Raw genomic sequence first — 12397 nt, forward strand, 5'->3', positions numbered from 1 at the left:
TATGTTTTTAAAAACTAACAGCCAGCTATTGTTGTGTGCAGATAATGTAATGTGTGTGCTGCAAGTGCCTGGAAGGAGAGTATTACGTTTCCAATCTGAGTGTGAATGATTATGGCACTGGTTAACAAACTGATTATTCCCACAAGTGAGAGATAAAATAAAATTAGTGTAAATTGTCACTTAACGATTAGAAGCCAACCACCCATGGCATTTTAGAATTGATTTAGAAGCTGCATCTAACTTGATCTTTTTAAGTTGTCCACTAGAAGCCGTGATGCTATTAAATCTGGTTTTCCTGGACTGGTGACAGACTTGGAGACTTGGATAAAACCAAATTTAATGACGTAAATCCATGGAGTTCACTCATGGACACTGGACTTCTGGAATCTGACTTAAAAGACAGATGTAAAAATGGCTTCAGAATTTAAGGATTACCCGTACTCCCAAAAGATAAGTACTCCACATTATGGCTCTTTTACACAGGAGTAAGTAGTTCACTGTCACCAGTGTCACCTTTTAATCACTCAAATGCCCACATCTACTTTCATTTCAAAAGCTGTATTATTGGATAGAATTAATAATTTTACTTGGGATCTCTTTCTGAAGATGTAATAGACCAAAAGTCACTATTTTAGTTCTGTAGGAAAGAAGGAACTGGAGAGTTGGATTTTTCCATTGCCATAGAAGCTCCCATTTCTCTGGTTACATATTCCTTTGTTTGGCTCGCCCCTTCGTCCAAGTTGAGAGTAAGGTGAATGGGTGCTATCTCTGAACAGTTTTGTATGATACAGTAAGAATCTGGGTGAGTGAATCTATGTTCCAGTTAGATTGGTAAATTAAAAGGAAGATCTCTCATAGAATACATGGCAAAATGAACAGTATATTTTGCTTTGCAGTACCTTATTGTGTTAAAATTATATACCTTAAAAGTATCATCTTGATAGGAAAGTGGGCTTGTGCAAATTGAAGATCAAAGGACATGTGTATTTGACTGAAACTTCTAAATGAGGTTCTGGGGAATGGGGAAGATTTTCCCCAGTTGTAATCAACAACATGGTAAACGTAGTAGCCAAGAGTTTCTGCTTTGGGTGCAGTTGGCAATCCAGGCACAAATTGCACCCGTTTTAAGCAGTTTTTTTGCCCCTCGCCTTTCAACTCGCTCATTAAATGCAAAATGTGCCAGGAACCAGCACAATCGGGCAGCGTTTCCAAAAAAATTTGCCTTAAAAGAAATATTTCTTGATGTATTTAAGAGTGGTAACTTGGTGCAGTTTGATTAGTACAGCTGAAAATGGTTTTATCACAAAAAGTAAGTATTTTTAATCAGTGTCAATCCATCACCTGTGAGTAATCCAATTTTAAATGATTGAAAATGACTTTGAAAAAATATACAGAACCATTTGCTAGCTATATTGTGTACAGTAGTCAGATTCTTAGTGAATGTTTTAAAAAAAAAATTACATTCAAAAGCTTTTAAAACATGCCTATTAGTGTCCTTGCGCCCAAAAGAACCAGTTTAATGTTTCGAGCCTCCTCGAAGGCCTGCAAACGAACGCAGTTAGCGGAAACTCCCATTGGTGATTAATTTGTCCTGGGGGTGTGACCAATTCTATGGGTGGGGCCAGCTTCGAGCACCACGTTTTTAAACTAGCGCAAACCCGTTTTGCGCTGAGCATAATTTGCGCTTAAGGTTCTTTTGCAACGATTTTGGGCGAATTAGGCCAAAGAAACCAGCGCAACTGAGCGGAAACTCTACCCAGTATTTCCACATGATCTATGGACCCAAGAATGTCCATCAACACCCACAGGCAACCAGGGATGGGCAATAAACGTAGCCTCCAGTGTGGCTCACCTCCAGAGATAAATAAACTGATATGTATATTATTAAAAATCCTGGGCAGCTACCGGTGCAATTAGCCTGAAATCGTCCAGACCAGCGCAAAAGATTGAGGAATTTCAAGTGCAAATTACATCCAGGGCTAATTGAGTTTCCACGATCTTTTGCGCCAGTTTGAAAAACATCACGCTGGAAGCCGGCCCCGCCCACAAAACTGGCCACGCCCCCGATCGAATTACAGGAAACTCTTTGGTATCCGGCACTGACGGGATCGGGATGGTGCCGGTTGATTAAAAATTTCGGATGACCGAGAGGGTTATCTACCGAGGCTATTTTTAACAAACAAAAATTTAAAAAATCAAGAAATGTGCAGTATACAGTAATTGGGTACACACCTACAGAATGTTGTGTTAAATGGATGGTGGACGATGCTTGATTAAATACAGTACTGCCAGTTGAGGGTAATCCATAACTCTTTAATTACTTAACAGTAAAACAAAACTTATACAGTAAACGACTATACAGCGCGGGAGAGTCAGACTCCTGTTGTTGAGGTGTTCGGACTTCCGGCAGCGCCAAGAAGCTGAGTAGTAGCAGTTTGGAGAACTACCCCCACTGACTAACTCGGCCACCGCGGGCGACTCGGACTCGGCAACATTTCCAGTTATTGAGGTGTTGTTTTCGGAGTATGAATTTTGCCGGTTAATAGAGAATTCCGGATATTTAGGTGCTGTTTAAATGAGAGTTTCCTGTAATCACCATTGGGAATTTCTGCTAATTGCGCCTGTTTGCGGGCCTTGAGGAGGCAAGGTTTTTTTTTAGACGCACGGATACTCGTAGGCACGTTTTAAAAACTTACTAAGAAATTCTTAGAGGTTCGTTCACACGTGGTAGCTACAGTTCCAGCAAAGATCCTGCATTTCCTTTCACTTCAACAACCACCACCACCCCCCTCCCCCACCAACCCCAAAGGAAATCAAGATTGTTTTCAAACTACTTCTATGATAGATGAGTGAAGGAATAAACATGAATAGGGTATGTGTGTCCACTAATTATAGTGGTGAATGTGTATTTTAGGCTAGACATGTCTGCTATTTTTTCACTATCGCAGTGCACTGAGATACCGATGCAAAATAGCCAGGACTGAAGCATGTACTTAATGTGATCTTCTGAGTAAATGATGGTGCGTAGTAATTGTGTAACAGAAAGAATAAATCATGGAGGGGTCTGCCAAGTTAGAAAGAAAGAAAGGAAGATTCATTATCTGGAAAGACTTCTAATGTGGTGTGCTCTGTACTGGTAATCTTGTACAGGTACATACTCCAGAGACTAGAGCTCAAAAATCTAGGCTGACACTCCAGTGCAGTATTGAAGGAGTGCTGCACTGTCAGAGGTGCCGTCTTTTGGATGAGACGTTAAACCGAAGCACCGTCTGCTCTTTCAGGTGGACGTAATAAACATAAGAATTAGGAGCAGGAGTAGACCATATGCCCCTCGAGCCTGCTCCACCATTCAATAAGATCATGGCTGATCTTTGACCTCCACTCCCCTTTCCCGCCCGATTTCCCCCACATCCCTTGATTCCCCTAGAGTCTAAAAATCTATCTCAGTCTTGAATATACACAATGACTGAGCATCCACAGCCCTTTGGGGTAGGGAATTCCAAAGAGTCACAACCCTCTGAGTGAAGAAATTCCTACTCACCTCAGTCTTAAATGGCCGACCCCTTATCCCGAGACTGTGACCCCTAGTTCTAGACTCTCCAGCAAGGGGAAACAATCTCTCAGCATCTACCCTGTCAAACCCTGTAAGAATTTTGTATGTTTCAATGAGATCACCTCTCATTCTTCTAAACACCAGAGCGTATAGGCCCAATCTACACAATCTCTCCTCATGGGAGAACCCTCTCATCCCAGGAATCAATCAAGTAAACCTTTGTTGCACCCCCTCTAAGTCAAGTATATACTTCCTTGGGTACTGTACTCCAGGTGTGCTCTCACCAAAGCACTGTACAATTGCAGCAACACTTCCTTACTCTTGTACTCCAATCCTCTGGCAATAAAGGCCAACATATTAACCTTCTTGTACAAGGACACCCAAATCCGTCTGAACACCAACATTTAATAATTTCTCACCATTTAAAAAAAATATTGTTTTTCTATTCTTCCTACCAAAGTGAATAACCTAATTTCTCCACATTATACTCCATCTGCCACCTTCTTGCCCACTCACTTAACCTGTCTATATCCCTTTGAGACTCTCTGTGACCTCCTCACAGCTTGCTTTCCCACCTGGCTTTGTAAAGTCCGCAAACGTGGATACATTACACTTGGTCCCTTCATCTAAGTAATTAATATAGATTGTAAATAGCTGAGGCCCCAGCACTAATCCTTGCGGCACCCCACTAGTAACAGTCTGCCAACCTGAAAATGACCCGTTTATTCCTACTCTTTTTTATTCATTGATGGGATGTGGGCATCGCTGGCTAGGCCTGCATTTAGTGCCCATCCCTAATTGCCCTTGAGAAGATGGTGGTGAGCCGCCTTCTTGAACCGCTGCAGTCCATATGGTGCAGGTACACCCACAATGCTGTTAGGAAGGGAGTTCCAGGATTTTGGCCCAGCGACAGTGAAGGAACGGCGATACAGGTCCAAGTCAGGATGGTGTGTGGCTTGGAGGGGAACTTGTAGGTGGTGATGTTCCCATGCGTCTGCTGCCCTTGTCCTTCTAAGTGGTAGAGGTCGCGGGTTTGGAAGGTGCTGCTGAAGGAGCTTTGGCGAGTTGCTGCAGTGCATCTTGTAGATGGTACACACTGCAGCCACAGTGCGCTGGTGGTGGCGGGAGTGAATGTTGAAGGTGGTGGATGGAGTGCCAATCAAGCGGGCTGCTTTATCCTGAATGGTGTTGAGCTTCTTGAGTGTTGTTGGAGCTGCACTCATCCAGGCAAGTGGAGAGTATTCCATCACACTCCTGACTTGTGCCTTGTAGATGGTGGAAAGGCTTTGGGGAGTCAGGAGGTGAGACACTTGCCGCAGAATTCCCAGCCTCTGACCTGCTCTTGTAGCCACAGTATTTATATGGCTGGTCCAGTTCAGTTTCTGATCAATGGTAACCCCCAGGATGTTGATAGTAGGGGATTCAGCGATGGTAATGCCATTGAATGTCAGGGGGGAGATTGTTAGAGTCTTGCTTGTTGGAGATGGTCATTGCCTAGCACTTGTGTGGTGCGAATGTTACTTGCCACTTGTCAGCCCAAGTCTGAATGTTGTCCAGGTCTTGCTGCATATGGACACGGACTGTGTCAGTATCTGACTAGTCTCGAATGGCGCTGAACAGTGTGCAATCATCAGCGAACATCCCCACTTCTGACCTTATGATGGAGGGAAGGTCATTGATGAAACAGCTGAAGATGGTTGGGCTTAGGACACTGCCCTGAGGAACTCCTGCAGTGATGTCATGTGATTGAGATGAATGACCTCCAACAACCACAGCCAACTTCCTTTGTGCTAGGTATGATTCCAACCAATGGAGAGTTTTCCCCTTGATTCCCATTGACTTCAGTTTTGCTAGGGCTCCTTGATGCCACACTCGATCAAATGCTGCCTTGATGTCAAGGGCAGTCACTCTCACCTCACCTCTTGAGTTCAGCTCTTGTCCATGTTTAGACCAAGGCTGTAATGAGGTCAGGAGCTGAGTGGCCCTGGCGGAACCCAAACTGGGCGTCAGTTAGCAGGTTATTGCTGAGTAAGTGCCGCTTGATAGCACTGTCAACGACACCTTCCATCATTTTGCTGATGATTGAGAGTAGACTGATGGGACGGTAATTGGCTGGGTCGGATTTGTCCTGCTTTTTGTAGACAGACATACTTGGGCAATTTTCCACATTGCCAGGTAGATGCCAGTGTTGTAGCTGTACTGGAACAGCTTGGCTAGGGGCGCAGCTAGTTCTGGAGCACAAGTCTTCAGTACTATTGCCAGAATGTTGTCAGGGCCCATAGCCTTTGCAGTATCCAGTGTCTTCAGCCGTTTCTTGCCATCACGTGGAGTGAATTGAATGGGCTGAAGACTGGCATCTTAACCAGCCTTGCTAATTATTTAACCCCCAACCCCATGAGCTTTTATCTTGTGCATAAATCTTTCATGTGGCACTTTATCAAATGCCTTTTGAAATCCAAATATATTACATCCACTGGTTCCCCTTTATCCTGCTAGTTACATCCTCAAGAAACGCTTAATACATTTGTCAAACACGATTTCCCTTTCATAAAACCATGTTGACTCTGCCTAATCCTATAGTGTCCTGTTACCACTTCCTTAATATTGGATTCCAGCATTTTCCCGATGACTGATGTCAGGCTAACTGGCCTGTAGTTTGCTGTTTTCTCTCTCCCTCCTATGGCACTATTTTGAAGACAGCAGGGGAGTTATCCCTGGTGTCTTAGCCAGTATTTATCCCTCAGTCAACACCTAAAACAGATTATCTGGTCATTATCACATTCCTGTTTATGGGAGCTGGCTGTGCGCAAATTGGCTGTAAAGTGCTTTGGGACGTCCTGAGGTCGTGAAAGGCGCTATAGAAATGCAAGTCTTTTTTTCTATAGCAATCGTTACATATATATCTACGGGTACATGCTGTACATAGGATTGCATAGGCACAGAAACAGGCCATTCGGCCCAACCACTCCATGCCGTGTTTATGCTCCACTCGAGCCTCCTCCCATCTTTCCTCATCTAAACTTATCGGCATAACCCTCTATTCTCTTCTCCCTCATATGCTTGTCCAGCCTCCCCTTAAATGCATCTATACTATTCGCTTCAACCACTCACTGTGGTAGCGAGTTCCACATTCTCACGACTCTTTGGGTAAAGAAGTTTCTTCTGAATTCCCTATTGGATTTCTTGGTGCCTATCTTATATTGATGGCCTCTCGTTATGCTCTTCCCCACAAGTGGAAACATTCTCTATCAAATCCTTTCATAATTTTAAAGACCTCTATTAGGTCACCCCGCAGCCTTTTTTCAAGAGAAAAGAGACCCAGCCTGTTCATCCTTTCCTGATATGTATACCCTCGCATTTCTGGTATCATCCTTGTAAATCTTCTCTGCACCCTCTCCAGTATCTCTATATCCTTTTTATAATATGGCGATCAGAACTGAACGCAGTACTCCACAAGTGTGGTCTAACCAAGGTTCGATACAGGCTTAGCATAACTTCCCTACTTTTCAATTCTATACCTTCTAGAAATAAACCCTAGTGCTTGGTTTGCATTTTGAATGGCCTTGCTAACCTGTGTCGCAACTTTTAGTGATTTGTGTATTTGTACTCTGAGACCCCTTTGTGACTCCCCACCTCCCTATTCTTCCTACCAAAATACCTTGCATTTATCTGTGTTGAACTTCATTTGCCAATTATTTGCCCATTCTGCAAGTTTATTAATGTCCTCCTGTAATTTGTTGCAGTCCTCCTCAGTATTGACTATCCCCCCCCAATTTGGTATCATCCACAAATTTAGCAGTCATTACATGTACAGGTACTTGCTATTGCAATTATTACATGTACACCTATGGATTCAGGCACATGCTATAACAGTAATTACATTTACATCTAAAGATACATGCTTTAGCTGTTATTACAGGTATATGCTATAAGTCAATATGTGCTACAGCAGTCATTACATGTACAGGTACCTACTATACCAGTCATCACAAGGACACCTACAGCTAGATGCTGTAGCAATCTCATGAATATTAGCAATAGAACCAATTTTTTTTTCTCTCCAGTTTTCATCCTTTACCCTTACTGACATGTGCTGGGGGTATAGTTTAGCCGGCTCTGGCACCCCTCCAGCACTACCCACCTCTGCATTCTTCAAGTATAAGACTAGAACTCCAGGGGTGGAGGTAGAAGTGATTCCCAACAGTTGACATGGCTGAGGTGAACCGATGTGATTCTGCAGTGAGTATTGTTGAAGGGAAAAATGCAGGCTTCATCCTGAGCATTGTGAATCAATGCAGCTGAATTACATGGTGGCGGTTTAAGCCAAATTTTTTTTTTTTAAACTGCTAAAATGCAGAACCTAGAACAAATATCCAGATCTGTTGCTTTTTTGGCAATTTAATTGGAATTTTTTAAATTGCCGTTGTCTTATTTTTGGTTACAATATATCGGCATACATAACATTCGTAGTATGCAGTATTGTATATAAAGGACCTTAGAATCGTGTGAATGGCCCAGGTGAATAAATTAGTCACAATCTTCTCCATGTAATTTTAAAGGGGCTGCAGGAAACGAGAGACCTGGGGGTTCACATACACAAATCTATGAAGGTGGCAGGACAAGTTGATAATGCTGTTAGAAAAGCATATTCTAATTGGGTAGCCATGGATTTATAAATAGAGCCATAAGAGTATAAAGCAAGCTAAACCTTTATAAATCACTGGTTAGACCTCAGCTGAAGTATTGGCCCAGGACCGCAAAAGTCCGAAGCTCCAGAGACACAAGGTAAGTACGTAATTTTCTTGCGGTTTGGAGATGTGCGCAGGCGCCAAGCCTCTGACCGCAATTTCCAGGCCATTGTGTTCAAATCTGGGCACCACACTTTAGGAAGGATGTCAAGGCCTTGGAGAGGATGCAGAGGAGATTTACTACAATGGTACCAGGGATGAGAGACTAGAGAAGCTGGGATTGTTCTCCTTAGAGCAGAGACAGTTACGGGGAGATTTAATGGCAGTGTTCAAATATTCTGAAGGGTTTTAATAGAGTAGATAGGGAGAAACTGTTTCCACTGGTAGGAGGGTCGATTACCAGAGGACACCGATTTAATATAATTGGCAAAAGAACCAGTGGGGAGATTAAAAACTTTTTTATGCAGCATGTTATGAGCTGGAATGCACTACCTCAAAAAGGTAGTGGAAACAGATTCAATAGCAATTTTCAAAAGGGAATTGGATATATACTTGAAAAGAAAAAAAATGACATGGCTATGGGGAAAGAACAGGGGAGTGGAACTAATTGGGTAGCTCTTTCAAAGAGCCGGCACAGGCACGATGGGACGAAAGTCATCCTCCTGTGCTGTAAGATTCTATCATCTGAATTGTTGCATTAAAGAAATTATTGTAGGCTTAGTATAAATTATTAGTACACATTGCTTCTCCGGTACTTAATTTCCAGCACATTTTCTAAATAACTTCTTCTGCTCTGGTTTTTTTTTTAAAAGCATGTTTCAAAATGAATTTTTGATCTAACCTACAGAGTAGCCAGTTACTGCTTTTCAGAGACAACTGCAATCTTATATCATCAGAAACTTCAGTGCTTGCTGCTCCTGGCTAACAGCCCAGTTGCACATGTTTGATGTCTGTGCCGACTGATGTTTTGCTTCATAAAGAACCGAGGTGTGCTGTGTAATTCTGCTGATTTTTGGAGACATTGACAGATTGGAGTCACTAGTGTGACCTCTTGGAAGAGGTGGCCATGCACCACAGGTGCTGCGTCTGGCAGCTGGTACTGAGCTGCTTTATAAGTTTAAAATACAAAGTTTAAAAAAATCCTCGCGTGATCTGCAGTATTGCTTTTAAATTCATAACAACCAAATAAAAATTAATCTCTCTTTTAATACTGGCAGGAAGGAATGTGTAGATGAGTGGAGCTGCATTTGTCCAAGTGTACCTGAGCAGTGCTCTGGTTTCCCTGACTGGATTGGGGAGAATGTCTATTTAAAATATTCTCTGAAGTATTCCAGATACTGTAGTGCTTTGTGCAGTATAACTGAGTCAGTGAACACTCAAAAGTACCCATGTCAGGATACAGCTTTTCAAAATTAGATTTCATAAGAACAGAATCTTACTAGTGCTGAAATGGTAAGTACTTTTCTCTGTTGATGGTTATCCTGGATTCCTGCGAAAGGGAGAATCAGAGTTCCTTCATTTCTGTGCCATCTCAGCTAATAGCCATCAATGTGATAGCATGATCTGATGACAGAAAGCTGCCGACGGTCTCTCTATTGCAAGCAATAGCTGCTGTCAGTAAATGGAACCATTCATTTTAAAACTTGGCGCATAAATGAAAAATGAATAAAAGAACATGCTATAATTAAATTTATGTTTTCATAAGGAACACGTTAGGATAATACCATTCTAATAAGAACATAAGAAATAGGAGCAGGAGTAGGCCAATCGGCCCCTCGACCCTGCTCCGCCATTCAATAAGATCATGGCTGATCTGATCCTAACCGCCAATCCACTATCACAGAACCATCTCCTGAATCTAACAGAATTAGACACACGAAATAGGAGCAGGATCAGGCTACACGGCCCCTGGGCCCGCTCCGCTACCCACAGGGCCATGACCGATCAGAACCTAGACTCATGTCCAAATTCCTGCCCGCTCCCCGTAACCCTTAATTCCCTTTACTTCTAGGAAACTCTCTATTTCTGTTTTAAATTTATGTAATGATGTAGCTTCTACAGCTTTTTGGGGCAGCATATTCCATGGACCTACCACCCTCTGAGTGAAGTAGTTCCTCCTCATCTCAGTTTTGAAAGAGCAGCCCCTTATTCTAAGACTATGCCCCCTAGTTCTAGTTTCACCCATCATCGGGAACATCTTCCCCGCATCCACCCGATCCAACCCCTTCACAATCTTATATGTTTCAATAAGATCGCCTCTCATTCTTCTGAACTCCAATGAGTAGAGTCCCAATCTACTCAACCTCTCCTCATATGTCCATCCCCTCATCCCCGGGATTAACCGAGTGAACCTTCTTTGTACTGACTCGAGAGCAAGTATGTCCTTTCTTAAGTATGGACGCCAAAACTGTACGCAGTATTCCAGGTGTGGTCTCACCAATACCTTGTACAACTGAAGCAATACCTCCCTATTTTTATATTCTATCCCCCTAGCAATGAAAGCCAACATTCCATTGGCCTTCTTAATCACTTGCTGCACCTGCATACTAACGTTACTTTTGAGTTTCATGCACCAGGACCCCCAGATCCCTTTGTACTTCAGTACTTTCCAGTTTCTTGCCATTAAGATAATAACTTGCTCTACGATTTTTCCTGCCAAAGTGCATAACCTCACACTTTCCAGTATTGTATTCCATCTGCCAAATCTCTGCCCACTTACTTAGCCTGTCTATGTCCCCTTGCAGGTTTTTTATGTCCTCCTCACTCACTACTTTCCCTCCCATCTGAGTATCACCTGCAAACTTTGATATGTTACACTCGGTCCCCTCCTCCAAATCGTTAATATAGATTGTAAAGAGTTGGGGACCCAGCACTGACCCCTGCGGAACACCACTAGTTACTGATTGCCAGTCTGAGAATGAACCATTTATCCCAACTCTCTGCCTTCTGTTAGATAGCCAATCCTCTAGCCATGCCAGAATATTACCCCCAATCCTGTGATTTTTTATCTTAAGCAATAATCTTTTGTGTGGCACCTTGTCAAATGCCTTTTGGAAGTCTAAATACACTACGTCCACTGGTTCCCCTTTATCCACCCTATACGTTACTTCCTCAAAGAACTCCAGCAAATTTGTCAAACATGACTTCCCCTTCATAAAACCATGCTGACTTTGTCCTATTAAATTGTGATTATCCAAATGTCCTGTTACTGTCTCCTTAATAATGGACTCCAAAATTTTACCTACCACAGATGTTAGGCTAACCGGTCTATAGTTTCCAGCCTTCTGTCTACTGCCCTTTTTAAATAAGGGTGTTACATTTGCAGTTTTCCAGTCTGCCGGGACCTTTGCCGAGTCCAGGGAGTTTTGGAAAATTATTACCAATGCATCCACAATCCCTACCGCCACTTCCCTCAAGACCCCAGGATGTAAGCCATCAGGTCCAGGTGATTTATCCGCCTTGAGTCCCATTATTTTACCGAGTACCACTTCCTTAGTGATTTTGATCGTGTTTAGCTCCTCCCCCCCCCCTTTAGCCCCCTGTTTGTCCAGTGTTGGGATATTCTTAGTGTCTTCTACTGTAAAGACTGATATAAAATATTCATTCAGTGTTTTTGCCATCTCCATATTTCCCACCATTAATTTCCCGGTCTCATCCTCTAAGGGACCAACATTTACTTTAGCCACCCTTTTTCTTTTTATATAACTATAAAAACTCTTACTATCTGTTTTTATATTTTTTGCTAATTTACTTTCATAATATATCTTCCCTTTCTTAATCAATCTTTTTGTTATTTTTTGCTGTCTTTTAAAGTTTTCCCAATCCTCTATCCTCCCACTAGATTTGGCTACCTTATATGCCCTTGTTTTTAGTCGAATACTATCCTTAATTTCTTTACTTAGCCACGGATGGCTGTCTTTTCTTTTACACCCTTTTCTTCTCAGTGGAATATATTTTTTTTGGAAGTTGTAAAATAACTCCTTAAATGTACACCACTGATCATGTATCGTCTTACCCTTTAATCTATTTTCCCAATCCACTCTACTCAATTCCGCTCTCATACCTTCATAGTCTCCTTTATTCAAGCTTAGCACGCTTGTTTGAGATCCAACCTTCTCACCCTCTAATTGAATATGGAATTCAACCATGTTATGGT

The 12397-nt window shown here is 42.4% G+C and overlaps 1 protein-coding gene across 3 annotated transcripts in view; it reads left to right on the plus strand.

The window, feature by feature from the left end:
• zbtb5 (zinc finger and BTB domain containing 5) overlaps positions 1-12397 on the plus strand; it is a 68179-nt gene that overhangs the window by 50798 nt on the left and 4984 nt on the right. The window lies entirely within an intron of this gene.

The sequence above is a fragment of the Somniosus microcephalus genome, chromosome 1, assembly GCF_052327205.1.
Source record: "Somniosus microcephalus isolate GS21.2 chromosome 1, FLI_Smic_1.0, whole genome shotgun sequence".
Taxonomy (NCBI): domain Eukaryota; kingdom Metazoa; phylum Chordata; class Chondrichthyes; order Squaliformes; family Somniosidae; genus Somniosus; species Somniosus microcephalus.